This window comes from Podarcis tiliguerta, assembly GCF_965153285.1.
Source record: "Podarcis tiliguerta genome assembly, chromosome: 1".
In the NCBI taxonomy this organism is placed as follows: Eukaryota; Metazoa; Chordata; class Lepidosauria; order Squamata; family Lacertidae; genus Podarcis; species Podarcis tiliguerta.
The window spans coordinates 132,268,787-132,295,940 of NC_139534.1; the positions used below are offsets into that span (position 1 = coordinate 132,268,787).

General features: G+C 48.5%; 1 long non-coding RNA gene across 1 annotated transcript; it reads left to right on the forward strand.

Annotated features, from left to right (window-relative positions):
• The first annotated feature begins 1,749 nt into the window (after nucleotides 1-1,749).
• On the forward strand, nucleotides 1,750-4,626 carry LOC310678058. The gene is made up of 3 exons (XR_014511590.1): nucleotides 1,750-1,851; nucleotides 3,584-3,721; nucleotides 4,415-4,626. It is a non-coding gene; the product is annotated as an uncharacterized lncRNA (long non-coding RNA).
• The last annotated feature ends 22,528 nt before the right edge of the window (nucleotides 4,627-27,154 follow it).

A 27,154-nucleotide genomic window follows, 5' to 3' on the forward strand; every position in this document is an offset into this window, starting at 1 on the left:
ACTTCCTTAGGGCCCGGGACCTCTAAACTATGGTTATTCATGGACCTTAAGGTCCTCTGTGGGGCATACCAGGAGAGGTGGTCCCATAGATACGAAGGGCTTTAAAGGGCTTTAAAGGTCAAGACCACACACAATACACTCGGAGCATTCTGACTTAGCTCCTTCCTCTTTCTCATCAGAGAACAAAGAGAAAGAACAAAGGACAATAGTCCCACATCACGGAACACAGTAATATAAACATCCTGTCTCCGTCACTTTCCACTATGTGTAATGAAAACATACACCATCATCTGATAGACAACCATCCCATGACTGCAAGCACGGGGCAAGAATCCTAACACCCACCAGGGTTTCTTTAACTGCGATTCCAGCATTGTAGGGGGTTGGACTAGATGGTCCTCAGGGGTCTGTGATTCTATGAAAAGCATCTGAATGAGCTCTTTTCATTCAGCTTAGATGCTAAAATGTGCACAGAAAGCATTCTAGGCATTACTGCTGGCCAGGAGATGATTGCTGGTTCCTCAGTCTTGTGTTAGCAGCCCCACCAGGAAACGTGGTGGCCTCACACAGAGTCAATTAGGAGTTGGCCAACAGCCAAGGCAATGTGAAGGAGTAAAATCTGCCTGGTGATACAGAGGCATGGAGGCAGCTCCATCATTGGTCAAGCTCTCCCACGAGAATAATGATTTATGGCCTACTAACTGGAATGTGTTAGTTAGAGCAGTTGAGAGTTGTGTAAGAGAGAGCTAGTTAAAGATACGTGTTCTGTTCCTGTAAATAGTCCACTGTATATAATAAACACCTATAAGTACAAATTACTGGTTCTTGCTTCGTCCATCCTGCCTGCAACCGATTGCTTTCGTGAACTCTGCGTATACTCTGCTAGGTCTGGCTAAGGTCCTGCAACAAGTCAGAAAGTTGCGAAACACCAATCTTCGCTGAGCGCTGAAGGCTGGGGTCAGACTAGATGGCCTTTGGGTACCCCTTCCAATTCTCCAGTTCTACGCTTCTGTGATTCTAACTCAACGTTCAGCTTCCCAAGGAGCTGCAACAAGCGGCTTGGCATGCCCTCACCCAAGATGGCGCCACCCATTGTTTGCCAACCCTAAACAAATGGCGAAAAGTTATATATATTCATCAGAACCAACTTGGAAAGAGCTGATTCAATTAGATATTCTGCTCTTGGTGAGGTACATCCAGCTTGTCCACAGATATAATCCTTACTGGCAAAAGCAGGGAAGGAACAGAAGGCATCACCGAAGCCTTGCAGCCTGCGCCAAGCTGTCTTTCCATCTGGAATGTCGGTGGTCCCAGTAATAATCATAATATTAAACACGGAAGAGCTGTCCGGGGGGATTGCTTGCTCCCTGCCAACCCCTTCCTCAAATATAATAAGCTGACATTTTGCCACCGGGGAGCGGTGAAATATGAGAGAGGCGCAGATGGAGAGAAAGGCAAAAAGAAAACTCCGGTAAACTCAACTTTGTTTGCTAATTCCTCCCGCCTTTTGTTCTTTCAGGAGAAACAAGCCTCTTTGGCGTGGCTGGTTGTTAGACCACATGGCTTGTGCCCGGACGAAAGGATGCATGGTGTCTGTAAGCTACGCGTTGGGATCGATTTTTGAAGCCTGTGGTGAAATTTCTCCCCTGGTTTTTCCTGTTTACATGGAATTTTAGAGTTGGAAGGTATCCCCTAACAGTCATCTAGTCTCTACAATTCTGGAATCACAGCTAAGGAATCCCTGACAGATGGCCATTCAACCTTTGCTTAAAAACCTCCAAGGAAGAAGAGCCCACCATCTCTGGAGTCTGTTCCACTGTCAAACAGCTCTTCCTGGCAGAAGGTTTTTCTGTATGCTTAGTCAGAATCTCCTTTCTCGTAACTTGAAGCCATGGGTTCGAGTCCTACCCTCCACAGCAGGAGAAAACAAGCTTGTTCCCTCTTCCATGTGACAGCCCTTAAGATATTTGAAGATGGCCATCCTATCTCCTCTCAGTCTCCTCTTTCTCAGGCTAAACATCCTCAGCTCCTTCAACCATTCCTCATCAGGCTTGGTTTCCAGATAATTGATCATCTTGGTTTCTCTTCTCTGCTCATGTTCCTGCTTGTCAACATCCTTCTTAAATTGTGGTGCCCAGAACTGGACGCAATATTCCAGGTGTGCTCTGACCAAGGCTGAATAGGGTGGGACTACAGTGGTACCTCTGGATGCGAACGGGATCCATTCCGGAGCCCCATTCGCATCCTGAGTAGAATGCAACCCGCGTCTGCACGTGCGTGGGTTACGATTTGTCACTTCTGTGCATGCGCATGACGTCATTTTGAGCGTCTGTGCATGTGCGAGCGGTGAAACCCGGTTCTGTTACTTCTGGGTTGTCGTGGAGCGCAACCTGAAAATGCCCAACCTGAAGCATATTTAACCCAAGGTATGACTATATTAGGGGACGCGGGTGGCGCTGTGGGTAAAACCTCAGCGCCTAGGACTTGCTGATCGCATTGTTGGCGGTTCGAATCCCCGTGGCAGGGTGCACTCCCGTCGTTCGGTCCCAGCGCCTGCCAACCTAGCAGTTCGAAAGCACCCTTAAGTGCAAGTAGATAAATAGGTACCGCTTTATAGCGGGAAGGTAAACGGCGTTCCGTGTGCTGTGCTGGCTCGCCAGATGCAGCTTGTCATGCTGGCCACGTGACCCAGAAGTGTCTGCGGACAGCGCTGGCTCCCGGCCTATAGAGTGAGATGAGCGCACAACCCTAGAGTCTGGCAAGACTGGCCCGAACGGGCAGGGGTACCTTTACCTTTACCTTTATGACTATATTATTTCCCTTGATCTGGACTCTAGATTTCTGTTGATGCAGCCTAGAATAGTGTTAGCGCTTTTTTCGCAGCTGCATCACACTGTGGACTCATGTTCAGCTTGTGGTCCACAAAGACCCCTAGATCCTTTTCACATGTACTACTAGTAATACTGGTGACCCCCATCTTATATTTTTGCACCAGTCTATCCCTGCTGGTGTAAACACTATTAAAACTGGGATCAGGTATAGTAAAAGGTAAAGGTGAAGGACTCCTGGACAGTAAAGTCCAGTCAAAGGTGACTATGGGGTTGTGGCACTCATCTCACTTTCAGGCCGAGGGAGCTGGCGTTTGTCCACAGACAGCTTTCCGGATCACGTGGCCAGCAGGACTAAACCGCTTCTGGCACAATGGGACACTGTGATGGAAACCAGAGCGCATGGAAACGCTGTTTACCTTCCCGCCGGAGCGGTACCTATTTATCTACTTGCACTGGTATACTTTTGAACTGCTAGGTTGGCAGGAGCTGGGAGAGAGCAACAGGAGCTCACCCGTCGCGGGGATTCAAACCGCCAACCTTCTGATCAGCAAGCCCAAGAGGCCCAGTGGTTTAGACCACAGCACCACCCTAGGGATCATGTATAACGTCCCCCATAACAGCCGGTCTGCAAATTCCTATCTTGAATCCATGAATGCAAATCGAGCTCTGCAGGCACCGCTTCCTGTTAGCTTATTTTATTTGCGATGGTTGATTTGCTGTATTATTATGTTATCCTCTTTTTATTTCAACAGGCCCACGTTCCCGTTAGAAAGTTCTGGTGTGGATTTAGCGTTTGAAGAGGGCGGCATTGACTTTCTCGGCCTCTTGGGAAGATGGCTCAGATAATAGATGCCGAGGCACTTTGAGTATCTGAAACCAGATATAAAAATGTTAAGTGTTGTGATCGCATTAGGCTCTCTGCCTTGAGCGAGTTCTCTTGCTACGCCTGCCTTTTTATTTTATTCCTCTTCAAATTAGCCATGAGGTTCCTGTCTCATCTCTGGCGAAGATTTGAGAGCGCCGACAGCACAGCCTGATCCCTGTTATCTCGAGGCAGCAAACCTGCGCCATTTGTGCTGAATTTTCATGATGCCCCGTAGACTTTGTCTACATTACCATTTACTCCGATTCCAGAGCGCTCCCACCGCTAGTATTTAACACCAAGGTTACATCCTTACATATCTGTAAGAATTCGATCTTATATACTTTGGAACTCCCTGCCACTTGACATCAGACAAGTGCCTTCACTGCACCCTTTTTGGTGCTTGGCAAAATATATATATTTGTTTAGACAAGCCTGCCTAGATACTTAGAATACTGCTGTGTGTTTTAATTCATTTTTAGCTCAATGCTGATTTTAATTCTTTTTTGATTGCTTTAAGTAGCTGTTTTTAACTTCATTGTTTTATTCTTTTCTCAAAACTTTTGATTATTTTTAACAATCAAACAATGTACAAATTTTGTGAAATAAAAATAAATGGCATTTCCCAAAATGCATGTATACCCAGTAATGGTGTTTTTTTTTTGGGGGGGGGGGGGAACACTGCTATTTGGTGCATCTTTGCGTTCTTTTCTTCCCGTAGAATCCACCAGGCATCCAGCTCATCGTCATTCTGAGGTTCTTGCCTTGTTGGGAATGGCGTTGGCGTGGGATCCTCAGCCGGCGTTCAGCCTTGCTGCATTTATAGAGGAGGTTTCGAAAGATAACGCAGCAAAGTCAAGACAATTATGCCATTTCATGCTTCAGAGCGATTAAAACCTTCCAGTAATAGCCTGACTGTTATTTTTCATGGCATCTTATTGTCTGGTGTTGTTTTCCATTTGGGTTTATTTTTAAAGGTGATTTCACACTTCCCTGTGTCTCTCCCATTATCTTCTCATAGAGAGTTTCCTTCACTGGCTGTATTACACAACTCTCTAATGCCCTCCACAAAGGTACCTGGATGTTTAGTTGTTCCGCTCATTTGAAGCCGCAGCACAGAGACTTATGAGGCCGATCATCTTCCTTGGTTTTGCAATGTGATAAAGGTGGGAAATGAGACCAAATATTCTGTTAAACCCCTTGACCCAAACATGACTGCTTCCCTAGGAAGGAAGGCCCTGACCCCAGACTTACAGTCTAAAAGACATGGCACACAAGGAAAAGGGGGCGCACAGGGAGGAGGAAAAAAGCAAGCTCAGGCACTAGTTCTTAGAGTTACAGTTCTAATAGCAACCAGCCGGCATAGCTGAGATTCCTGCATTGCAGGGGGTTGGACTAGATGATCCTCAGAGATCCCTTCCCATTCCCCGATTCTATGATTCTACGAAAACCTTCCTAAAGAGTTCATTTCGTTCACCTTCCATATTCCTGATGCTAAAAGCTGCGCAGATGGCATTCTATGCATTTCTGCCGGCCGGGAGATACCATATTTTTTGCTCTACAAGACTCACTTTTCCCCTCCTAAAAAGTAAGGGGAAATGTGTGTGCGTCTTATGGAGCGAATGCAGGCTGCGCATCTATCCCAGAAGCCAGAACAGCAAGAGGGATCGCTGCTTTCACTGCACAGCGATCCCTCTTACTGTTCTGGCTCCTGAGATTCAGAATATCTTTTTTCTTGTTTTCCTCCTCCAAAAACTAGGTGCGTCTTGTGGTCTGGTGCGTCTTATAGAGCGAAAAATACGGTAATTTCTGGTTCCCCAGTCTTGCGTTTGCAGCCCTGCCCAAAAGTGTGGTTTCTTCGCTGAGCGCAGAAGGCTGGCTTCTGTGAATACTTCGTCTGAAGATGCTGAGCTCTCTTCACCACGCGAAACGTATTCAACTTGTGCACAGGGTTGGGGGATTGCAGGAAACCCGCAGCTAAGGCTCCGCAGCTACGTCAGGCCACAGGTCCCTGCCTGCCCAAATGCTCACGAGGAAAACATGGCAGCAGCATCATTAAAACAAGCGCCAGCTCTTTCCCTGTCAGAAACCCTCCTTATTACAACAAAACTGGCTTATGGGATGCGAGGTTCCATCCCTGCCCTTTTCTTCCGGAGCTCACCGAGCTAATAGGAGATTAATATTATTATTTGTTAAATTTCATTTCGTTGTGTACTCTGGGCACACTGCGGAGGGCAAGCCTTTTCTTGCGTGCGCTTCTGGGTGCAGAATTCGTAACACGGAGAGTGGGAATTTTCTTCTGCCTTATTAATATTTTAGAGGCCTTCGATTTGACCTGCAAATCTCCCTTTGGCTCGCAGAGATTCTTCCTCGCTCGGCTGAAAGGGGAGAAAACTGCACAGGGACGCAGAAAGCTGCTGTTGGCCTCCATCTATATTAGTGTAGTCGGCACTGACTGGCAGAGGCTGCCCAGGGTTTCAGGCAGGGGACGCTGCCTGTTGTACCTGGAGCTACTCTCGGAGACCTTCTGCATGCAAAACAGCTGCTCTACCTGTGAGTTTTGACTTCCTCCCAAAGTAATTTATTATGGAATCACAGAATGGTGGGGTTGGAAGGGACCCCAAGGCCATCTAGTCCAACCCCCTGAAATGCAGGAATCACAGTGGTATGACTTACTGCTACACCTGGAAGGTAGCCCATCTTGGAGAAGGAAAACTCTGAACCTAAATCTCTGCTGCCTTGCAGGATATCTGCGGGAGAAGAAAAGGCTAAGGAGTTAAAAAAAACAAGTAGTATAAACACCAACAACTGGGAAACACTGGCCTGCGAGTGCTCCAGTTGGAGAACAGCCTTGACCAAAGGTGTCATGGGCTTTGAAGACACTCAAACTCAGGACGCAAGGGCGAAATGTGCTAGGAGGAAGGCACGCTTGGCAAACCCTCACCGTGATCAACTCCCGCCCGGAAACCAGTGTCCCCACTATGGAAGGACATGTGGATCCAGAACTGGCCTCCACAGTCACTTACGGACTCATTGTTAAAACCGTGTTTATGGAAGACAATCTGACTCGGCTACGAGGGATAGAAGAAGAAGAAGAAGAAGAAGAAGAAGAAGAAGAAGAAGAAGAAGAAGAAGAATAAGAATTTATTATTCATACCCCACCCATCTGGAGGAGGAGGAGGAGGAGGAGGAAATCCTACACAAATACAGAGTGGAGTCCCTAAGACGGTTGGATGGTGCTTTTTATGCCTCCTTCCAGCAGCTCCATTGGGATGCGGGTGGCACTGTGGGTTAAACCACAGAGCCTAGGACTTGCTGACCATAAGGTCAGCAGTTCGAATCCCCACGATGGGGTGAGCTCCCGTTGCTCGGTCCCAGCTCCTGCCCACCTAGCAGTTTGAAAGCACGTCAAAGTGCAAGTAGATAAATAGGTACCACTCTGGCAGGAAGGTAAACAGCGTTTCTGTGCGCTGCTCTGGTTCAGCAGAAGCGGCTTAGTTATGCTGGCCACATGACCTGGAAGCTGTCTGCAGACAAACGCCAGCTCCCTCAGCTTACAGAGTGAGATGAGCGCTGCAACCCCAGAGTTGTTTGCGACTGGACCTAACGGTCCGGGGTACCTTTACCTTTTACCAGCAGCTCCTGCAGCCAAGTTGGTGACAAATGTCTTTCTCTGCTTTCCTTTGGACCACATCAGCCAGGCTGAGAGGTGGATCTTGTCATCTGGGCAGCCCAGGACCTCCAGATACACTGTCCAGTCTTGTGCCCTAAGTCTTGGAGCTGCTAATGCGGCAAAAACAACACAGGAGGCAGCAGTTACAGGTTTTCAGTGTCTGCAGCCACAGCAGGTGCTGTGATTCTGCAGTCACTTGACTTCATCCCTTGCCATTTGATATTTAATATTGGAAGCCATTTGATGTTTGCTCAGTGCCAAGGATGTGCCGTCGAACACTGCTACCAAAAATATATACAAAAACCAAATTCCTTCTATTGCAACTCCTGCTGTGACCGACGTCTCATTTGCTGTTCCACCTGATTCAAGGCAAGTCAGCTTGCTTCGTTTTGTTTTTAAAATAAACCTGGTCAGTCATGACCAGGTTAAACCACAAAGCCTAGGGCTTGCTGATCAGAAGGTCGGCGGTTCGAATCCCCGCGACGGGGTGAGCTCCCTTTGCTCTGTCCCAGCTCCTGCTAACCTAGCAGTTCGAAAGCACATCAAAGTGCAAGTAGATAAATAGGTACCACTCCGGCGGGAAGGTAAACGGCGTTTCTGTGCGCTGCTCTGGTTCGCCAGAAGTGGCTTAGTCATGCTGGCCACATGACGCAGAAGCTGTACGCCAGCTCCCTCGGCCAATAAAACACGATGAGCGCCGCAACCTCGGAGTCGGCCACAACTGGTCAGGATTTGGTGCATGAATTTCTTTCAGGAATGAGCACTTGCTGACAGTGGAACGAGAGGACCCCGGTGGTGCGGAGATGTGTGTGTGAAGAAGGTGCAAAGCGAGATGGTTTCCTGTTGCGTGTTGAGACCTCGAAGCCACCCCCTTGTTGAGAAATAACACACACAAGGACACAGATATTAGGTTAATGTTATTGGGCAAATTTTGGCCACAACTTTATTGATTACAGAATGTGAGCGGTATTGGCTTAGGCATTGAATGGACTATATCTGACTCCTGCCCTATGCGCAGGGAGTCCGGTAATGGTCAACCACCGGAAGGGGGAGCCCTGTTGATGCAGACCAACTCGAGCTCCCCCTGATGTTCCCGTCGGGGTCGTGTCAAGGCCCTAGAGCCACCCCGGGCTTCGGACAAGATCCACACACCCGGATTCCTTTAACGGAATACCCTTAAGCTTGGAGGGGCCAGTGGTGGCCACACCTCCCCTCTCCCATTACAAGGTCAAACAATGCCTAACCGCAACCCTAACAAAGTTGTCAGGCAAAAACCACATGGACTGTGCCAATTTGCCAAGTGGAAAAATTCCTACCAGGTCCCTCAACGGCGACCAGCCAAGGTCCATAGCAAGGCCAGTGACTAAAACCTGCAAAATAGGGAGGGAGGGCAGGTGAGTGAGAAAGCGAGCCAAAGAGAAAGCCCTCGGGCTCACGCCTCTGTTTAAATGGTCCTGGCCACGCCCCCTGGCCAGCGGATTGGCTGGCCGGTCACTGACATGGCCAAGATCCCCCGGGCAACACAGGACTACGTCCCCCACCCCCGGAAGAGAGTGGGTGGCCACGCGGTCCACCGCAACTCCTCCCCACGGAGAAATGGAGCGGATCTGCCTGGTGATTTCTGCGGGAACTTCCTTCAATGATCCCGCCAGAGATGCTCCAGCATTGCAAGGGGGGGTGGACTAGATGGCCTTTGGGTTCCCTTCCAACTCCACAGTTCTCTGGTTCTGTGATCCCATGCCTGTGCTCGGTTGGAAGAATCGGTTCTGTTTCCAAACCTGGATGAAAGCAGACAAATCCTAAGTGTTCATTCGTTCTGGAATCAGGAGATAGGGAGCAACGATTGCCTTCCGTGCCAGCTCCTCCACTCTCATGTTCCCTTTTGTTTTCTGCCGGCTCTGCTTGCTGTTATGATGGATTTTGAAGGGATCTGAGGAATGGCACTGTTGTGCAAGAGAAATTAGCATAAAGTGTGTCTTTAAAAGAGGCAGGCGGGGGCCAGCTCAGAGCAACGCTTTGTTCCACAGCTCTGGGGGTCCAGAATTGTTTCTCCTCCAACGACAGGATGGATGACAGATGGAAAGCTTATCTTCCTTGTTTGTTTTGGGGTGGGGGGATTATTTATGGTTCTTGACATAAGCAGAATCCCCGTCATTTGCCATTTCATCCTGCCAAGCCTTACAGCTGCGCGCCCAGGACCCGGTGCGAGATGGAAGTGTCACTGAGCCAACTGGGAACATGGACCACGGTGCTATTAAGTTTAAAATGCATGTAGATGCCCAGTTGCCAAGAAAATTCAACATAGTCACACCCGAAAGAGGACCCCCCCCCAAAGGAGGGGATTGATGAAAAGGAAGCTGAAAGGCGAAGTCAAGAAGGTCAAATCACTCCAAGACGCTTGGGAGTTGTTTAAGGACACAATATTAGAAGCTGCATCAGGCGTGTCTACCGCAGATCGCGCCAGGAGGATGCCAGAATGGTTAAGAAGCAGAGTCAAATAAGCTATTTGAAGCCAGGTGGTTTCCTTCAAAAAAACCTGAAGTATTGCCCAAATGAAGAGAACAAAAAGGGATGCAAGGAAGCAGCCAAGGAAGGTACATGTCTGATAGTTAACTCTTTTTCGGCAAGAAAAACACTTACAACAGCTCTGGATACACACTTGCACATGCTTCTAGACTCTTCTGTTGTTGTTGTTTAGTCGTTTAGTCGTGTCCGACTCTTTGTGACCCCCTGGACCAGAGCACGCCAGGCTCTCCTGTCTTCCACTGCCTCCCGCAGTTTGGTCAAACTCATGCTGGTACCTTCGAGAACACTGTCCCACCATCTCGTCCTCTGTCGTCCCCTTCTCCTTGTGCCTTCCATCTTTCCCAACATCAGGGTCTTTTCCAGGGAGTCTTCTCTTCTCGTGAGGTGGCCAAAGTCTTGGAGCCTCAGCTTCAGGATCTCTCCTTCCAGTGAGCACTCAGGGCTGATTTCCTTCAGAATGGAGAGGTTGGATCACCTCATGAGAAGAGAAGACTCCTTGGAAAAGACCCTGATGTTGGGAAAGATGGAGGGCACAAGGAGAAGGGGACAACAGAGGACGAGATGGTGGGACAGTGTTCTCGAAGCTACCAGCATGAGTTTGGTCAAACTGTGGAGGCAGTGGAAGACAGGAGTGCCTGGCGTGCTCTGGTCCAGGGGGTCACGAAGAAGAGGACATAACTAAACAACAACAACAATATCCTTCCTAACTTGCGCTAGCAAGTCCTTTACTTAGCAGAGTTTACATTCCCCTTTTTACATGCACAGCAGATAGTTGGTTGCAGGCTCGTGTGAGTCTCTCACTATTATACAATTCAATCTGCCTTAGATTGAATTGTATGTTCCTGGTAAGTTTCCTTGAATCCCTCTTAAAAGAATAAAGACGCCACAATCTCATTCAAAGTCAATAAAAGAAGTTTACTCACATCAGTTCACAGTTGGATCCCTGAAGGCAGACTTAGTTACAAATATGTACATGTGAATCTACCCCATATGGGGGAATAATCCCAGTGCTTCTGCTAGCTGAGAGCAGTCCTAGCTAAAAGCTGGTCAAACGAAGAAGGAAGTCAAAGAGAGAGAGAAAGAGTGTGCTGTGCGACTCATCCTTTTGTTACAGGTAAGGTCACCCCACCTTTTGAACAGGTAAGATCACCCCACCTTTAGTCACATGCAAAAGGAAGGATGATCCAGCCAGGAGGAACAGGAAGTTTTGACTGGCTGGACCAAACATTCCCCTGCATGTCCACTCTAGGAAAACAAGGAATGTTATACTTGACTGCTCTCAGTGGATTGCATGCCTAATAGACGAAATAAAAACTGATAATTTGCCGGGTCTGGATGCACCCGCCCAAGAGATCTCCAAGGCCACGTGCTTCCTTTCACTTCCCCCTCTCTCCCAGTCACATCACGAATCACAGCCATCCATTATGGAATACATTTGGGCCTCACTTGGCCCAGGTCCCATCATGCCTTTCGCCATGAGCCAAAGAAGGACATTCATCACTCGCAAACCCCGACAACGTCGCTGTCTCCTAAGTGCACCTTCTAATGGGGGTGGGAAAAGGGGGATTAATGAATGTTTCACCACAATGTGTCTGTTTATAAAGAAATTATGTACTGCAAAATTAGGTAACGTGCAGTGAAATGTATCGCCTAATGGCCGGGCTGACGTTTTAAGTGATCAGTAAATCACATAAATATTAAGACCTTTCCAAAAGGAGATAATAAAGAAAGGCATTTGGAAACAGGAGCCACTGCTGCTACTTACAATTACCCACCAAATAAAACAGTTTTATAGGAAGTGTAACTTTAATCGGCATGTAGAACAGACAGGCCATCAAACACGGAGAGTTGAGGGTGGGGGGGTGGGGGGGAAAGGAAGGCCCATAATTTATTTTCTGAAAAGGGGAAGAAAGGGCATTTAAAGCAGTTTCTGTAAGGTCAAGAGAAGTTTTTCCCTTTTTTTAACAACAAAAAAAAGAAGTAAATTTTGTTGTCTTGTTCCTCAGATTCTCTGGAGCAGTAAACATGAGTTAGTTCCGCTGAAACACTCGCCGACTGAAGTAGCAAAATCTCAGCTGGATCCCTAGACGGCAGTAAACTAGCCTTCTGTACCGAGCTTAGAGGTGATTTATGGCAACCGCTTTGAAATATTTCCAGTCGCACTTTGCAAACATTCTCCAGCACCTTCATATATTAGGTCCGCGGCAGACGGGGAGATGTGCTTCTTCCTTTGCAGAGCAGAGGGACTGCAAAGAAGGTGGCAGGTCTAATGTGGAGATCTAGACAGGGAAATAGCAGATCTCTCAAGGGACTCAAGAGAGGCAGCAGCAAAGTAGACTACAGTCCATAAAAACTGCTGCCATCATAAATTTGTGACTCTTTCAGACCCAAGCCTAACAAGAGACGCTTTGTGGTTGGAAAGGTGGAAGAGCTTAATGGTCCCAACTCTGCGCACACTTACCTGGAAGTAAGCTCCATTGATCTCGGGGTGTGGGTCTGTTTGGATTTCAGGAATGTGAACTCTGAGTTGAGAAATGCACTTGCGAAGAGGTCTGGGCCGCTGTCCCTGTAATAAATAATAAATAAATAAAATTTTATTTATACCCCGCCCTTCCCAGTTCAGAAAACCGGGCACAGGGTGGCTAACAACAAATTTAAAACAATTTTTGATGCAACAAAAAACAGCATAAAATACAGTATAAAATGTGGATAACAATAAATTCAGAATTCAAAAATCAATTTGGGGGAGAAATCCATCCAATAAACGTTAGATGGTCACCAGGGCTAGCTGGCTAAATTAGTCCCATTTGGGCCAGCGAGGAGACCAGGGGTACTGTTAGAGCTTGGAGACTCTGCAGTTTAGAAAAGAGACAACAACAACAAGAAGAACCTAAGAAGAACTTGGTGGATGAGACCAGTGGCCCATCTAGTCCAACATCCTGTTCTCACAGTGACCTAGAATAATAGAATCATAGAACTATAGAGCGGGAAGGGACCCCAAGAGTCATCTAGTCCAACCCCTTGCAATGCAGGAATTGCAAGAAAAGCATCCATGACAGATGACCATCCAACCTCTGCTTGAAAACCTCCAAGGAAGGAGAGTCCACCACCTCCCGAGGGAGACCGTTCCACTGTCCAACAGCTCTGATGGTCAGAAAGTTCTTCCTGATGTTAATATGGAATCTCCTTTCCTGAGAGCCAGCGTGGTGTAGTGGTTAAGAGCGGTGGACTCCTAGTCTGGTGAACCGGGTTCGCTTCCTCGCTCCTCCACATGCAGCTGCTGGGTGACCTTGGACCAGTCACACTTCTCTGAAGTCTCTCAGCCCCACTCACCTCACAGAGTGTTTGTTGTGGGGGAGGAAGGGAAAGGAGAATGTTAGCCGCTTTGAGACACCTTAAGGGGGGTGAAAGGCGGGATATCAAATCCAAACTCTTCTTCCTCTTCCTCTTCTTCTGTAACTTAAAGCCAGTGGTTCATGTCCTCCCTTCCAGAGCAGGAGAAAACAAGCTTGCTCCATCTTCCATGTGACAGCCCTTGAGATATCTGAAGATGGCTGTCTGTGGGAAACCCACCAGCAGAACCTTCTCTCCTCCTGTGGTTTCCAGTAACTGGAATTCAAAAACACTGCACCCCACAACTGGGGAGCGTCATGGCCAGTCTACCCACAGGGCGAGGAGACAGAACTGACTCAGGTGGCAGGACCCACAGGGGCAGCAGATTCCGGGGAAGATCTTTCTTTCCCCCTTGTTCCTGATGTACATCTTCCTTCGCCCATTCTTCCCTGGCTGGGGAAATGGCTGATTTCCCAATCTTGGTTGGCCGCTGTGAGAACAGGATGCTGGACTGAATGGTGCTGGGCCCGGGGGTAACCCGAGCAACGCGGTCCAGGTCCGGTCCTGAATCCAAGGGTTCCGCGAGGAGACAGTCCAACAGGGCCAAGGCAGGACATGAGTTGGAATCTCATTTCTTGTAAATTGAATCCATTGACTTGGGTCCTCCTTTTGCTGGGCCTGGGGGTAACCCGTGAAACGCGGTCCAGGACCAGACCAGAATCCGTAGGTTCTGCTAGGAGTCAGTTCGACAGGGCCAAGGCAGGACACGAGGCAGGAAACCAGGCAAGGACAGGTACAGGGTCTCAGGCAGGATCTGGCACACAGCAATGTTGCTCCCCCAACCTGGGACGGGGTCCGACAGCCTTTTATCTTTGTCGGGGTAGCGGCCGGTCCTGATCCCCCAGTGACTCACCTCCCTGTCTCGCTCGAAGGAGAGCACTCCTCCTGCGAGTCCTCAGGTCTCTCCTTCTCCCAGTCCTCAGTCTCTGCATCTCAGGAGACGTCAGTGGGTTACTAGACCCAGAGGCCGCCTCAGCCTCCCCTGACCCAACCGGTAGTGGAGCAGCTGTAAGTGATGGCCCAGCTGGAGGCAACGAGGTCATCCCCACATCTGGAGCCAGGGCAGGCTCAGGCCCCGGACTCGGCCCAGCTGGTGCTTGTTGCAGGGGAACCTGTGCAGACTGGGACTCTTCAGGATCAGACCCCAGACTTGGTTCAGATGATGCCTGAGGCAGAGGATCCAGTGCGGACTGAGACTCTTCTGGTTCCGAGTCCGAGTCCCAGGCCACAACATGATCCAGCAGGATCTCCCTTGGTTCTTCTGATCCTGCACTTCTGAATTTGTTTCTGCACTTTTGCAGGGGCGCCCACAATCTGCCTCACCACCTCAGTCCCTGAGAGGGCCACCTTGGCCTGCCTACGAGCTCCGGCGACCACTGCAGCTGTGCCCCTTTGCGTCTCGCCCACGAAAATTCCTGCCGCCAGACCGAGAAGCCCAACGCGGGTCCTCATCTGCGATTCTGTCTGCAGCCTGCCAAGACGGAGCAAAAATAGAAACTGACCCCGCGATGCTAATGAAGGAACTCTTCAGACCAAGATGGTAACTTATGCTAATTAGTGCTGACTGCTTGTCAGCCGTCAGGCTAACGACTCCCCCTAAAAGGTCAGGGAGTTTGCCCTTTTCTCTCGGTGGATTCAAATTAAATAACGCTGCCACAGAGCACTGTGGTCGGCAGGGGAGAGCAGGCGACAGGCTGCCCATAGCAATGGGAACGTCTCGCTCTCTTTTTCTCAGGAAAACGGCTCCTTTCTGGCCAGGCAGGTTAAACTTTTGGACGTTTTTCACCCAGCCAAGGGGGCTGCTCCTCTTCCCTTTCCCCCAAACGGAATCCCAAATAAATGCAAGAGTTTTTTCTTTTTCTTTTCTTCGGATGAGGAAGACAAAGGCCCAGATCAGAGCAAGGTGGGGGGAGGACGTTAGGCCCCCTTTGGTGGGGTTTGCAGAATGGTGGGTGAGGCCAGAGGTGAGAATGGGCGGAGCAACGCATGTCATTCTTACCTTTGTTGCCTAGGTGGCATCCCAGCCCCACCAAAGTTGGGTTTCTGCACACATCCAATCACATCTCTCCATCCTCCACTGAGGCAAGCCAGGGGGTTTCTTCTGTTTGGCATGATTCCTGCATTGCTGGGGAGGCTGGGTTGGACTAGATGATGCTTTGGGGTCCCTTCCAATTATACAATTCTGTGATGATCCCAATTGAAGGATATGCTTTAGGCAGGACAATGAATGAATGAATGAATTTCTATTTGCGTCAGCCATCAGCCACAGCAATAAATCAACAGTACAATATACAAAGAATAGCAATAAAAAGTCAATTACAGTCATACCTTGAGTTACAGATGCTTCAGGTTGTGTTTTTTCGGGTTACTGACCAGCGGAAACCCAGAAGTACTGGAACGGGTTACTTCCGGGTTTTGGGGGTCACGCATGCGCAGAAGCACTAAATCACGCTTTGCACATGTGCAGAAGCACTGAATAGCAACCAGCACGTGTGCAGACGGGCCGCTGCAGGTTGTGAATGCTGCGGGTTGCAAATGTGCATCCCGCACAGATCATGTTCACAACCTGAGCATGCACTGTACATAAAATACATTTTAGGGTTTTGAATCAATAGTCAACTATTGGACCTTATTGTGATTGCCCCAGCCTTGCAGCCTTTGCTGTCACCTGCTCATCTTGATCTGCCAAGAGAAAGGACACTGGGGCAGTGGCTGGGTGACCCAGAATGGACAATAAAAGAGGGGCGATAATCTCATTCCTCACGTCTTTATAAAGAGGGCAAGCCAGAAGGACATGCTTTAGCCAGGACAAAGAACTTGAGGAGGGCGCATAACAGGTGTGCTGGTCCCATGGGCTAACCGAGAGGCGAGGTCCGAGTCCAGTCCGAGGTTGAGGGTGCAGTATGGAGGCTATCCGTCAAAGCTGTAGCTGGGTCCAAGGCGGGAAGTCGGGTGAGATCAGGAACTCCAGAAGAGCAGGACAGGGTTCAGGCAGGAACAGGCTACCAACAATGTTGCTTCCGCAACTTGGGACTGGGGCTGGCTGGCTTTTATCTGCCCCGAGGCATAGGGCGGCCCCGATCCTCTGGTGACTTGCCTTTCCTGGCCTGGAGGCGAGCACTCCTCCTGCGGGAACTTAGTTCCCTCCGCCTCTCTGCCCTGAGCCTTTGCAGCTCCGGAGAGGCTGGAGGGTGACCGGACCCAGAGTGGAGCACCTGCAGGCTATTGGTCCTCCATCACCTCAGGGGCCAGAGCAGACTCAGCTGGTGCCTGCACCTGAGGATCCAGGACAGGTGAAGACCCTTCAGGCTCAGGCCCCAGCCCCGGCTCAGCTGGTTCTGGAGGCGGGGAATCCTGTGCAGGCTGGGATCCCTCAGTTTCAGCCTCCGAATCCCAGGCCATCATACTAGGACTCATGAGGGGGCCACAGCAGCTTGGAGGGGCAACCGGAGATGCCCAGGATGCTCCTATCCACAGATGCCCTCCCCACTGGATCAACATTTGGGCATCAGTGCCTCTGTCGATGCCCTTTGGGGTTGCATCCTGCCTCCATAGGAACATAGGAAGCTGCCTTCTTCTGAGTGAGATCGTTAGTCCACCCAACACTGTATTGCCACACAGACTGTCAGCAGGTCTCCAGGATCTGAGATGGGGTTCTCTACCTGGTGATGCCGCCTGGGACTGCTCTACCCACTGGGCCCTCATCCACACTTCCCTTTTGCCCCGTCAAATGTTGCCAAGGGCTCAGCATTGGAACGCCCTGCTCTCATGCCTTCTTAAGTCGCTTTCCTTTCCGCAGGAGGTCTTGATCTTTTGTGGGGGAAATTCCCCCTTGGGGTTCACACCAGATATCCAGTCATTCATGCTTTATTCAGCAATACACTGCAGAACAGAGTTCAAAGACTCTGCAAGAGCATTAATGTTAGAAAATACACTATATAGAATAAATATACACCATCTTAGCTGTTCATCCTTTACCCAACCACTTTCTGCCACCCCGCTCTCTCTCATCCTACCACAGTCCTTGAAATGCAATTTACTCAACTTTTTTTCTTTTTTACCATACACCCAGAACCCTCGTCATACATTATATAGAGTTATTTTTTTTGCTATAACAGGCAGCCATGAATTTCCTCTTTAACTGGTTCTTGCCAGTTTTCTGGTCAGGTCCTATTCTTGCTTACATGACATCAGTGCTTTTTTCCTGGGGGGACGCCGGGATACGCATACCCCTAAACATTTTGTGAATCTAAGTTTGGCCTCATTGAGGGGCAGTATTTCAATATGAGTAGGAAAATGAAAGTACCCCCTAAACATTTTTTTTTTTTTTAGGAAAAAAGCACCGCATGACATTAAAAATGGATTTAACGCAAATTCCACCTCACTTTCTTGCGCAGGACCTCCCAAACAACTCTAATTGTGTTGTTCCGCCTGGCCTTTAGCTTGGAATCAATTTGATTCCCTCCCCCTCTTTCCTTTTTCCTTTCTCCTCCTGTGATGGAATTCCTATTTGGGGACGTGCCTGCCTTTTTTTCTGGCCCACGTAGTGTTGGGATACTGCCAGGGAGATAAAGTCCATCTTGACTCCACGTTGTCTCCGGACGTCCATCAATCTCCCGTAGACACGCAGTATCAGCAATTAGCGACAGGAGCTCCAGAAATAGCTTGAAAAGGATCTAGAGCTCTTGCACACTCTATCAGCAGATATGCACAGCAAAAGTTGCACCCAGGAGGGCATTATATAGAAGTTTATTCAGTGTTGATCAGAACAGAGAAAAACCATGACTGCCTGCTAGAGATGTCTGGCATTGAGTGAGAATCGAAAGCAAAGACACAACAGAAACATCCTGTGAGACAGGAAATACGCAGGCTGTGACACAAACATCCTGCTCCCTTTTAAGGTGGAACGGAAATATCCTAACACGTAGGACCAGTCTGGATAGTTGGCCTTGGTGAAGACTTGACGTTTTCATCCCCCAAAAAGTTTTTGACTGAGTTCCACTGAAATGAGGCTGCATTTTAATGTTTTAATGTTGTATTTTAATCTTGTTTTTTAAGTCGTATTTCAATCGATTTTTTTTATATTGGTTGTTAGCCACCCTGAGCCCGGTCTTGGCTGGGGAGGGCGGGGTATAAATAAAATTTATTATTATTATTATGCAGCCCAGATTTGCAGGGATGAGACCAACCCCCCTTTGCAAATAACAGCTTCCCGGAAACTGTGATTCCTGCTTTGCAGAGGGGTTGGACTAGATGATCCTTAGGGACCCCCAAGCACCTGCCGAAACCTTCAAGGATCCTGACCCCAAGCTGTTGTCACTGCTGTTGCCAAAGAGAGGCCTCTTTCAGCAAACTTTTGTGTGTTTTCTGGTTTAGAGAGAGAGAGAGACTCTCACTCACAAGAGTGCTTTCTCAGAGAATCAAAGACTAAATCTGATTCCTGATGAAAGGAGGAGGAGGAGAAGGAGGAGGGGGAAGGCTTCTAAATATTGTTCTAGCCTCGTTTCATCTTGGGATGTTTGTGTGCCCTGCCCCTCTTCGCTTCCTTCCTTTTTGCAAGTGGCCTGGGAGCATCGCGGCAAACAAGAGAGTGTCTTTAGGGGAAAACAATCGACGAGGAGCAAAATAAGTGGCGATACTTCAGGGAACAACAAAGTATCTCCTGAAAGGAAAGGAGTAATGGATGGTTCCATTTGAGCCTAATGTTATTTCTGGATGTCTTTTATAATGTGTTATTTACTGCGTAGTTTAGAGCTGACAGAAAATAAACAGCATTTGCAACATAATGTCTTTAGAGCTGCAACGCCGTTGCTCATCCCCCCTTGCCTGTCAGGATCCGGCTCCAGCCGACATCCGTCAAAGTCTTCCGTGGTGAAGACAATATATATTTTTTAATTATCTGCTTCTCTCTTTTTTTAATTTTCAAAAGAGCATCTTAAAGTTCAGCAGCTCTCATGGTGGTTTCACAACTGCACGGCGACGTGCAAATTCACGGAGGGTAAGACCTGGTCACGACGGCCGTCTGTGCTACCTTCAGGTTTGGAGAACGTATAACCTTGTTGTTATTTAATATATGATTTAATGCCAAAAAAAGGGCACCTAAGTGGTTTATAAAGTCTACAAACCAGCCACGCTAACATATATAAATATCCCCAGTGCTCTTTTACAAGAAAAAAGGGTGATGGAACTCAGCAAGAACACCTCCCTCGTTCTCCTTCACCTGAGAGGTGCTGGAACGGTCTTCTGGAAAGTTCTGATGGAAAAAAGCCTGAAAATTCCAATAATAATAATAATAATAATAAGAAGAAGAAGAAGAAGAAGAAGAAGAAGAAGTAGAAGTTGTCTTTTTTTTAAAAAAATAGTTGTTTATTGCCTTGACATCTGGTGGGAGGGCGTTCCACAGGGCAGGTGCCACCACCAAGAAGGCCCTCTGCCTGGTTCCCTGTAACCTCACTTCTCACTGCAGAATAACGTAGCATTCCTGTTAAAACAACACAGCAATTGAAACAGGAGAGTCAGACTGAACGATCAATGCTTGAACAATTCCCAGTTGCTGGGAAATGCAAGGGTGCAGAGTTGCTTTGAAGGATAGGATTGTAGAGTTGGGAGGGACCCTGAGGGTCATCTAGTCCAACCCCCGGATTGCAGGAATCTCAGCGAAAGCATCCATGACAGATGGTCCTCCAACCTCTGCTTAAAAACCTCCAAGGATGGAGAGTCCACCATCTTCCTTGAGAGTCCATTCCACTGTTTAGCAGCTCTTGCCCTCAGAAAGTTCTTCTTAATCTTTAGTCACAATCTCTTTTCTTGGCTGCCCCTTTGTGAGAACACGATCCTGCACAAGATGGGCCCTTTTGGCCTAATCTAGCTGCTTCAGAAAAAGTAGAGACATCACCTTGCCAACAAAGGTCCGTATAGTAAAAGCTATGGTTTTCCCAGTAGCAATGTACGGAAGTGAGAGCTGGACCATAAAGAAGGCTGATCGCCGAAGAATGGATGCTTTTGAATTCTGGTGCTGGAGGAGACTCTTGAGAGTCCCATGGACTGCAAGAAGATCAAACACATCCATTCTGAAGGAAATCAGCCCTGAGTGCTGACTGTAAGGACAGATCCTGAAGCTGAGGCTCCAAGACTTTGGCCACCTCATGAGAAGAGAAGACTCCCTGGAAAAGACCCTGCTGTTGGGGAAGATGGAGGGCACAAGGAGAAGGGGACGGCAGAGGACGAGATGGTGGGACTGTGTTCTCGAAGCTACCAGCATGAGTCTGACCAAAGACAGGAAGACAGGAGGGCGTGGCGTGCTCTGGTCCAGGGGGTCACGAAGAGTCAGACACGACTAAACGACTAAACAACAACAACAACAAGTTTGTAGGGACTAAAAATGACTTTAAAAGTGGGTGCTCTGGAAGTTTCTTTTCAGAGGATCAGTAATTCTTAGCACCAAACCAGAGAAAAACTTGGACCAAGAACCCCACACATGGCATTGCGGATATCACACACCACAGAGTTTTGTTCCATCTTTTCCCCTGGCTCCTCATTCTCTTCTGGAGACAATTCAAGGTGCCGGTTCTGCCCCAGAAACCCCCACAATGGCCTGGCTGACATTCACTGCTGTTCCTTCTGCAGCGGCCCCTGCATAAAAACGCTTTCCCCGGTCCAGCCAAAGCAATAAATACAGATCTCGGCCATAACGTTCAAAATGCGCAGAGCATTAAAAGCCTAAATGAATTGTTAATAAATATTGATGCCGGTGGCTGGAATGAAACTAAATGCAGTTCTCTAATCTTGTTGAGAGCAGAGACCCAGGAAAGAATTATGAATGGGGCTCAGCCTGGCAATTACAAAGGGCCGGTGCGGCGAGGAGAGAAAGATGCCAAGAAGAATCTCCTTCAAAAGAATAATCTAAAAGTCTATAAGGGTTGGAGAAACTTGAAAGAATATTTAGAAAACTATGGAATAAAAGGAAACATCTTGCCAGAGTTAGACTGATCCCTGTATTGTATCACTGCCTTGCGATGGCCAAGGGGCTTGAATAACTCAGAGAAGCTATGAACTATGCAGAGCAGGGCACCCAAGATGGATAGGTCATAGTGGAGAGTTTAGACCAAACGTGATCCACCTGGAGGAGGAACCGGCAAGCCACTCCAGTATCCCTGCCAAGATAGCTCCATGGACAAAGACAAACCTTTTAATGAGGGTGAAAGAGGAGAGCGCAAAATATGGCCTGAAGCTCAACATCAAAAAAACGAAGATCATGGCCACTGGTTCCATCACCTCCTGGCAAATAGAAGGGGAAGAAATGGAGGCAGTGAGAGATTTTACTTACTCCTGGCCTCCATGATCACTGCAGATGGTGACAGCAGTCACGAAATTAAAAGACGCCTGCTTCTTGGGAGGAAAGCAATGACAAACCTAGACAGCATCTTAAAAAGCAGAGACATCACCTTGCAGACAAAGGTCCGTATAGTAAAAGCCATGGTTTTCCCAGTAGTGATGTATGGAAGTGAGAGTTGGACCATAAAGAAGGTTGATCGCCGAAGAATTGATGCTTTTGAATTATGGTGCTGGAGGAGACTCTGGAGAGTCCCATGGATTGCAAGAAGATCAAAGCTCTCCATTCTGAAGGAAATCAGCCCTGAGTGCTCACTGGAAGGACAGATCCTGAAGCTGAGGCTCCAAGACTTTGGCCACCTCATGAGAAGAGAATACTCCCTGGAAAAGACCCTGATGTTGGGAAAGATGGAGGGCACAAGGAGAAAGGGACGACAGAGGACGAGATGGTGGGACAGTGTTCTTGAAGCTACCAGCATGAGTTTGACCAATCTGCGGGAGGCAGTGGAAGACAGGAGTGCCTGGCGTGCTCTGGTCCAGAGGGTCACAAAGAGTCGGACATGACTAAACGACTAAACAACAAGAACAACACCTTGCAAGGGGTTAGACTAGATGAACGTAGCGGGTCCCTTCCAACTCTACCATTCTACGATTCTATGATATACAACCACCAAGTATCACAAAATAATGCATGATATTTCCTGCCATTTTTCTGCCAGCCATGGCGTGCAGAAAGAGAACAATCTTGACCCTGTTTGGCAGACTCCTGCAAAGTTTATTTAGTAGTACAGTGGAGTGTGTCCATACATATGTATTTATGCCACGTTATCAGTGACACGTTTTCCAGGTCGAGGTGAACTGTGGGTTGCAAAGCGAATTATTTGCAAGCAAGGGATCGCTTGTCCTGGACAGCGGCCTTTAATATTTCTGACCGGATTTCCTTCTGGTGAATTAGTGGGGCTTGTTGATAGGATCTGAGCCATATTTTACCGGCCCCTGTTCTCTGCTTCAAAAATTCTTCGGCTTAGCTGGTATCTTTAGACTATGAAGGGGAAGGTCACTGGCGACGTTTTACATTTATAAAATATGAGATTAGGCAACAGGCGTGAGTGAGACTCGCCTCCCTTAATGTGCTTGGAGTAACTATTAAGAGCAATGTAACGCTTGTTCCTCTGTAATTGAGGCTTATAAATCATTTCTTATTTTGTCAATTGGGCTTTTTCAGGTCCAAAGCAAACTGCCTTCCTTTTTGTCCAACATATGTGCCTGGCTTTTTAAATCAGCACCAGAACAGCAGCCACCTTCTTTTTTTTAAAAAAAAGGTTTTAATCCTTTATAAAAGAATCAAAAGCGGTTTGAGAGATCCTCCATCTCTTCCTGGGCTGCCTGCCTCTTTGTGTCGAGCAGCTGCTTCCGATCAAAGAGGTTTGGCAGGCTTCTGAAGCAAGACGAAAACCTGGCGGACCTGTACGCCAGCTGCAAAAATGGGACAGTGCGTTTGGTGAGCCACAACCATTTTATTTGTAAAAAAGCAACTTCATTGTCTGAACCAATAGCCACCTGTCTCCAGCCTTGATTCAGACTGTTAAAGGGAAGAATGCAGGAGAATAAAACAAATGTTGGAGCCCCTAAACACACACACACACACACACACACACACACAGCTGTTTTACACTGGCTAAGACCAGTGGTGCATCTAACCCAGTATTGCCCACTCTGACCGGCATCAGCTCTCCAGGATTTCAGATGGGATACATCACCAGCCTTACCTGAACCTGGGACGGTCTGCATGCAAGGTAGATGCTGCACAGCTGAGCTGTGGCCTTTCCCAAACGTATATAGGGCAAAAGTACCATAGAACAGCAACAGAGCATGTGTTTTGCATGCAGAAACTCCCTGATGGGATCTCCAGGCTGGGGAGATCCACAGCCATAAACCTTGGAGAGAGGGCTTGGTTTCCTTGGGGTGAAGGTCAGTGGAGACCGTGATATCTTTAAGAGTTATTGTCCAGTAGCACCTTAGAGACCAACTAAGTTTGTTCTGGGTATGAGCTTTCGTGAGCATGCACACTTCTTCAGATACCACGAAAAGGAGATACAGAATCAGTCGTACCAAGAAGCTAAGAAACAGTTTCTATCCTTGGGCTGTTAGGCTGCTGGACGGAAAATAATATAGTGCAACTGACCTTCGGGTTTGGTGTGTTGTGCAACAAGCACGCAGAGTGCAATGAGACTGAGTCTTTGTGGGGAAGGGAAGGAGGCTTGGTTAATTTCATTGTACACAAGTTGTACATTGACAATAAAGGTATTACAGTGGTACCTCGGGTTACATACGCTTCAGGTTACATAGGCTTCAGGTTACATACGCTTCAGGTTACATAGGCTTCAGGTTACAGACTCCGCTAACCCAGAAATAGTGCTTCAGGTTAAGAACTTTGCTTCAGGATGAGAACAGAAATCGTGCTCCGGCGGCGCGGCAGCAGCAGGAGGCCCCATTAGCTAAAGTGGTGCTTCAGGTTAAGAACAGTTTCAGATTGAGAATGGACCTCCGGAATAAATTAAGTTCTTAACCCGAGGTACCACTGTATGTATGTATGTATGTATTTATTTTGCATCAGACCAACATGGCTAAGTACCTGAATTTAGGAGATATGTTCATTTGCACATACGTACAACCTGAGCCTAGGATGGAGAAGCAGGAGCACCCCAACAGTCCTTGCCTCTCTGCTAGGTTCCCAAGGAGATCCTCAAGCTGTGGCCTTGGGTTCAGCAAACAGCAACACAAGCCTCGGGGTCTTCAGTTTCCAGCATCGCCTTATCTTCACAGGGAAGATGGAACCAGCTGAACCAAGGTCATCAAGTTACAAGAAAGGAGGTTTTGACAAACTCCCTCGGAAGCTGGTGGACTCTCCTTCCTTGGAGGCTTTTAAGCAGAGGTTGGGTGGCCATCTGTCATGGATGCTTCAGCTGAGATTCCTGCATTGCAGGGGGTTGGACTAGATGACCCTTGGGGTCCCTTCCAACTCTTTAATTTTATGATTCTATGATCAGCCAGAGCTCTCTCTCACAGTCCGCCTTGGCCTATTGTTCTCTGTCCTAGGCTGATGTGGCATCCAGACAGGTGTGGTGGGAAAAGGCCAAGCCATCTGTATCTATGACAACAGCGCAACTTATTTCATCATCATCATCATTTATTATTTATACCCCGCCCATCTGGCTGGATTTCCCCAGCCACTCTGGCCGGCTCCCAACAGAATATTAAAATACAATAACCTATTAAACATTAAAAGCTTCCCTAAACAGGGCTGCCTTCTGATGTCTTCTAAAAGTCTGGTAGTTGTTCTTCTCTTTGACATCTGATGGGAGGGCGTTCCACAGGGTGGGCACCACTGCTGAGAAGGCCCTCTGCCTGGTTCCCTGTAGCTTTGCTTCTTGCAATGAGGGAACCGCCAGAAGGCCCTCGGCGCTGGACCTCAGTGTCCGGGCTGAACGATGGGGGTGGAGACGCTCCTTCAGGTATACTGGACCGAGGTAATGTAAAAATGTAAACAGCAGTACTCAATTGGACAGCTGGGGCAATTATCTTATAAAGAAACTGGTCTGGTCGGTTCAGCAGGTTTCATTTAGGGAGCTCAACCTCACAGATAGAGGATCACGGGCCAGGAAATGGCCCACAGGGAGCAGCCAGACTGACACCCCCCCCAACAAACACATAACAGTTTCTATTGAGGAATATGGGATGCGGGTGGCGCTGTGGGTAAAACCTCAGCGCCTAGGACTTGCCGATCGCATAGTCGGCGGTTCGAATCCCCGCGGCAGGGTGCGCTCCCGTTGTTCGGTCCCAGCGCCTGCCAACCTAGCAGTTCGAAAGCACCCTCGGGTGCAAGTAGATAAATAGGGACCGCTTACCAGCGGGAAGGTAAACGGCGTTTCCGTGTGCTGCGCTGGCTCGCCAGATGCAGCTTGTCACGGTGGCCATGTGACCTGGAAGTGTCTGTGGACAGCGCTGGCTCCCGGCCTCTAGAGTGAGATGAGCGCACAACCCTAGAGTCTGACAAGACTGGCCCGTACGGGCAGGGGTACCTTTACCTTTTATTGAGGAATATCACTTTGGCACAATGGCAATATTCCCTAATTAATTGGCCAGTCGCCAGTCGCCCCACAAATGGTTGTCCAAGGCAGCTTCTGATGCTGATCGGCTGAGCTCTCTTACTGACACCGAAGGGAGGGACGGTGTCTCTGTGCTTTGCAGTCGTAAAAGGCCCCAGAGATTCTGGAAAAGGACAGGTGCTTTGGCGAGCAATCAGCACCTGAGCTCCCACCCCTTTTCACAGTCGTCTGGCTGTACTTTAAAACTCAACGGCATCTCATTTTGTCGCGCAATGGAGAAGACTGTTTTCCAGGCTTAATGTATGACTCGAGGTGTCACAAAGAAAAATGGCCCGGGAGATTCGCGCGGTGCATAATGATGCTCCCGTTTTTAATGTTCCATAACTACATAAAAGAGGAGCCTGGGAAAGATATTTAAGATGTAACATTACGGACAGCCTCATTTAATTCCTCTCTCTCCATCTTTGTTCTTTAGATTGCATCATGGCCACCGATTCTCGCACAATGATGAGATTTGGGAGGGGAGGCCGGTGGAGGGAGGGGGGGGGGAGAGGAAGGGAGAGCGCTGGATCTCTGGCGGAAAATACTGCTGCAGAAACAGAAAATAATATTTTCATAATTATGGTGCCCCAGGAGCCTCTGACAGCTGCCGCTTTATCTTTGTCTCGTCTGTTATGGAGTGGAGTGAGGAAGCTATTGCTGGCAACGGGTGAAGCTGTGGTCATCACCCCACCACTGGGCTGACACTCAGTTCTGCTGGAACGGGGAGTGATGAGCTAGGAAACGGGAGGCCAGAAAATAAAATAAAAAATAGAGCCTCCAACCAGCTGCTGTGTTAGGGCAGAAACAATTCCTCATTTCCAGATTTATTAGAGGATGATCACAGCTTCTCCACGCGTATTGGAACTGGAATCCTGGAGGGGACTCTGCTGCTAGGAGGAGCTCGTGATTGTATCTTCTCAGCAGAACTGGCCGGGGCAGAGGAGGGCGAGGCAGATGCCCTCAAGACACAGGGAGTCCATCATGGAAAGCAAAGAGGACTGGCTGGCGTGCAGAATTGTTTTTGGAACCAGCAGTAACTTGCTTTTCAGGGCTTCCGCAATTCTTTCTACCTTCAGTTCTGTGGGTGTGTCCAATCCCCTAGGAAGGTCAGATTGTTTTTTAAGGAACTGGGCAGGATAAGGTGCTTGTGGGAGCAATGGCCACAGCAAAACAAAGCAGCATTTGCAGAATGGCTATCCCCAGAGGAGGGACGCGGGTGGCGCTGTGGGTTAAACCACAGAGCCTAGGGCTTGTCGATCAGAAGGTCGGCAGTTCGAATCCCCGCGAAGGGGTGAGCTCCTATTTCTCTGTCCCTGCTCCTGCCAACCTAGCAGTTCGAAAGCACGTCAAAGTGCAAGTAGATAAATAGGTACCGCTCCGGCGGGAA